The sequence below is a fragment of the Priapulus caudatus genome, unplaced genomic scaffold (genome assembly GCF_000485595.1).
Source record: "Priapulus caudatus unplaced genomic scaffold, Priapulus_caudatus-5.0.1 Scaffold937, whole genome shotgun sequence".
In the NCBI taxonomy this organism is placed as follows: domain Eukaryota; kingdom Metazoa; phylum Priapulida; class Priapulimorpha; order Priapulimorphida; family Priapulidae; genus Priapulus; species Priapulus caudatus.
Genome location: NW_014577998.1, coordinates 38,591 through 43,263, shown reverse-complemented (window position 1 = coordinate 43,263; position 4,673 = coordinate 38,591).

Sequence of the window (4,673 nt, the reverse complement as noted above, 5' to 3'; positions counted from 1 at the left end):
GCTCTCCTCCTCGCTCTTCAACTCTTTCCTTTCTATCGCTCATACTCTTTCTCCTGCTACTGTGATTTATAATGCAGCATCTGAAAATTGTTGTGCACGCACACACACGCACGCACACACTCACACGCGCACACGCACACGCACACACTCACGCGCACACACTCACGCGCACACACGCTCACGCGCACACTCACGCGCACGCACACGCACACGCAATGTAAGAATACTTCATTTGACGGTTGAACACACAATCTTCACGTCCCACGTGCACCGTACGCCGAGTGCAGAATCCACACCATACCTGTGCCTCTTGCGTTTCTTGCCGTGACGCCCCTTCTCTCCTCGATCGGGCGACGGACTGGCCGAACTGTAACAGGAGAGGAGAGTTGAGCATCCTTCGATTGTACGCGCAGGGGAACAAGCCAGGGCAGGAGAGGAAGACAAGGCAGATGCATACAGGGTGCGAAATTAACGCGAATCCGGAGTCAAATACTCCCTGAAAATTCTGCTGTACTAACTAGTTCGTTCTAGAGCACGGCCTCGCGGAATTACGTTTTTTTTTTTAGCAAATGTCCCAAGAAAATTTTGGCAGACGTGCACCGCAAATGTCCTTTTTGCTAATATCTTTAGTTTTGAACTTCAGACTGCGGACTCCCTCATTTTGCTGCGGACTCCCTCTTGAGGGTAGGGAGTCCGTTGGATTCGCTTGTTCAAAAGTTAATTTCTACCCCTGTGCATATTAAAGTGACGGCTACACAAGCCGAAGCAAGCCGGCACAAAAGAGAGCCTGGAGGCGGGGAGCTAAACAGGTAGGCATCAATCAAGTGAGGTGAACAGCAGGTAATGAGGCTGGTGCACAGAGACGGGTAATTACATATTCAGGTAAGTTCATAGTTAAGTCCTTACACACACAGGTAGGAAGTCTGGCAACAACACAAGCCATGCTTGCGTGCAGACACACAGACAGCAAGGCATACAGCAGGCAATACAGTAGAGGAATAAACACCAGCTGATGCTACACAGGTTTTACATCTTTACACAGTTTTAACGCTCCATTTGGCTAACGCTCCATTAGGAGTGTTCCCCACTTTGATATCATTAATGATTAATGATTGATAATCCTAACGGAATGGAGCTGGAGGCACGGGGACATCAGTGAGCTCCATGACACTATTTCCGGATTACATGAACTGAAAATAATTAACAATATTTAGAATTTAAAACATATATTCAAGTTTTACAAATCAAAATGCCAGGAGGGAATAATTAAAAACAAAAAATCACAATGCAAATGCCTGGGAGAGTCCACTTTCGAAGGTGTCCAGTGTCTAATCACGACCTGACTAGATCACAGAGCATATACACTATGATTTGGTATGTTGGGACAGTAACTCACATTTTCTATGTAAACCCACAGTATGCGTGCGTGGCGTGCGTGCGTTAGTGTGTGCACGCATGCGTGAGTTTGTGCATGTGTGGTGTCATTAAAGCGTGCGTGCGTGCGTGTGTGTATGCGTGTGTACGTATGTGCATAAAGTGTGTGTCAGTAAAGAGTGTGTGTGTTCGTGCACGCACGCGTGCATGCGTGCATGCGTGTGTGTGTGCATGCGAGCGATTGTGTGTGTGCATAAAGTGTGCGTCTGTAAAGTTTGCATGCGTGCGTGTGTGTGTGCATAAAGTGTGTGTCAGTAAAGTGTGCATGCGTGCGTGCGTGTGTATGTGCATAAAGTGTGTGTCAGTAAAGTTTGCATGCGTACGACTGCTGCGTGTGTGCGTGCGTGTGTGCATAAAGTTTGTGTATGTGCGTGCGTGTATGCGAGCGTGTGTGTGCATGGCGTGCAGCATGCTTTGCGTGCGTGTATGCGTGCATACATGCATATGTCTGATTCACATGTGTGCATAAATGCGTAAGCGCGCACACATGTTAATGTTCGTGCAGATTGTGCATGTGATTTATATGCGCGTTATATGATCTTATATGCGTACGTACGCACGCATAAAAAACATTTTGTTCCTTTGTATATGAGCACATGAGGTGTAGAGTGACAATTTTTATTTAATTGTTTCAACTTTCATTGTATAAATTATTTGTCAGGTTTGGCCTGTGGCATATGGCTTTAGTACATTTATGCTTTATGAAAAAATGTATGTACAGTTGATATATTGCACAACTGCATGATCCTGCATATACATCACAGAGTTGCCACAAAGTTAGATTATCTTAGATAATTTTACATGCATGACACCGAGTCTGATCATGAAGGAAGGAAGTGATGACTTTAATATTGACGTTATTTACAGTTAGTATCTGTGACGAGTTACCTCCCCTCTTATATCAGACTTTGTTGACAAACAAATAAATAGGTCAACGGAGTTATTGATCGATACATAAAAACATGTTCTAACATGGGCATGACAGTGTCTAACGTACACCCAAGTCATACTTACTGTTTATTTCGCAGTTGCAGTCTAGGCAAGCAATGGACGCTCCATGTCCGCACTGTGTTGTGTTGTAATTGCAAAGTTTTCCGTCCTGCTGCTAGACTTGTCCAACCGAAATAACTTGATCGACATGTCGTCGAAACCTAGTTTTGATGCGGTCTCCCGCAGCCCCAAAAACTCTGTCAGGTGCTTTTTAAAATCCCGCGAGATTGTCATGTGTTGGCGAAATATAAACTTGCGATCGTACGCGCTCAACTGGCTGTCCTGGCTCCTTGCCTTCGCCATCAAAATAGCCGACAATCACTTTCACGACGGGTCCGTCGCCATTTAGATTTCCCGCCAAGCTGTCGACAATTAGGAATTAGGCCCGCCAGTATGTATACCGTACTCAATATGGTGTTACAGGATATTACAGTTACACATAATCGCTATATATACACAGACGGGACCGCAGCTATACGGGGAGATAACTCTTCAACAACATGAATACAGCCTGGTTCTCATGTCTGCGTGTACATCAAAACTGCAAAGATGGCGGCGGCGCGACCCGCCCGACCAAGATCCGACAAGGCTCAAAGACCTCAATCTGCTTTAAATTCGAAGATAACACGTATTTCACGCTAAACATTAAATTTATTATCACGTTTCATGGTAAAAAATTAGACATTTTCACGCTAACGCTATTTTCTAGAGAGGGAATCACGAGTCACGCCAGGCCAAAAATCACGCTGACGTTAAAATAAAATGATTTTTCACGCTAACGCTAAAATATATGGCCATTTCACGCTTCACGCTAAACCCCATCGGCACCCTCAGTGAGTATGGGTTGGCGGAGTAAACAAGGTAATTTACAATGTCCGGATATGTAATACAAGGAAAAAGCTTGGCTCAGCACTTAAATCCGCTTTGCTGATTGTGTATGGATCAATACTATTTATGGAAACCAATTTTTGTAATATTCTATCTTTTGTTTTGCTATCTAATAGTGTTTGAAAATACGAAGATCTTGTAGAACATTCCGCCATCATGTTGTTATTGAGTTTGTGTGTAATCGCAAATGGCCGATTGACTCTTGTTTTTAGATATGCGTGAAGTCAGTGAGAACCCTCTATTACCGGTCTCCACTTGGACTTGTACATGGTTTTAGTTTCATAACTCGCCGCTAGGGTGAATCGCGCATGCGTAACATAGGGATGACGCCCTGTCGCTAGCAGCATATTTAATCTACTTATATTGTTATTGTTTTTATAGTTTCCTTTTGTGACCTTTGAGTCTTTGACAATAGAGTTTTTATATCTTTGCTATTTATATTATGTTGTAATTCAACAGAAGCATTTTTGTCTGAATGCGATTGACCTGGATGACCAAAAATTTAGTTTTATTTTATAATTTATTAGTTATTTAGCTTGAACTTGTTGATTTTCACTATTAGTGTGTCGGCAGGCAGAGAAAGCATCTTTTCCATAAACATATGGCACATATAAACAGTATATCAAAGAAAGAATACCTTCTTGGAGCTGTTGTAGCCTTCAGAAGTAACTGAACTCTGTTCTGCTTCTGTCTCTGTTTCTGTGTTGAAAACAATTATCATAGTCCATTACAAATAATTGTATCCTTACATGGATACTATGGTTTCATGTCTCCCCAGCCGCCGCCGCCGCTCGGTCCGCCGCAGAGAATTTCCCTTCCGCTCTATAACTCGACCCCTAATTTGACCTAGCGTGACCAAACTTGTATACAGGGTTCATAGTAGTAAGACACATGTTGAAATAAGGACTTATAAGACCTTTCTGGAGGCCAAAATAAGACCTTTTTACACGATTTCTGATGGATCACCGACTATTAAAGTACACTAATAATATTTATATACACAATTGCACAGCAGATTCAATTATTCCGTATTATATATACAACAATTCTTACTCAAGTCGAGAACAGTTTATAAAACAATTTATATAAAATATTGTAGGTTGACGAAATAAAATATGTAGAGGGCTATTGCAGAGATGGGATCATGGTTTAACAGCAGTTCTATTAACACAGTTATATCACAATAGTCGGAAATATCTGGGACTAGTAGCTGGCAAATGTAACACATGTGACTGGATTTGGCATTGGGATCATCGTTTAGCAGCAGTTCTATTAACAGAGTTATATCACAATAGTCGGAAATATCTGGGACTAGTAGCTCAAAATGTAACACATGTGACTGGATTTGGCATTGGGATCAT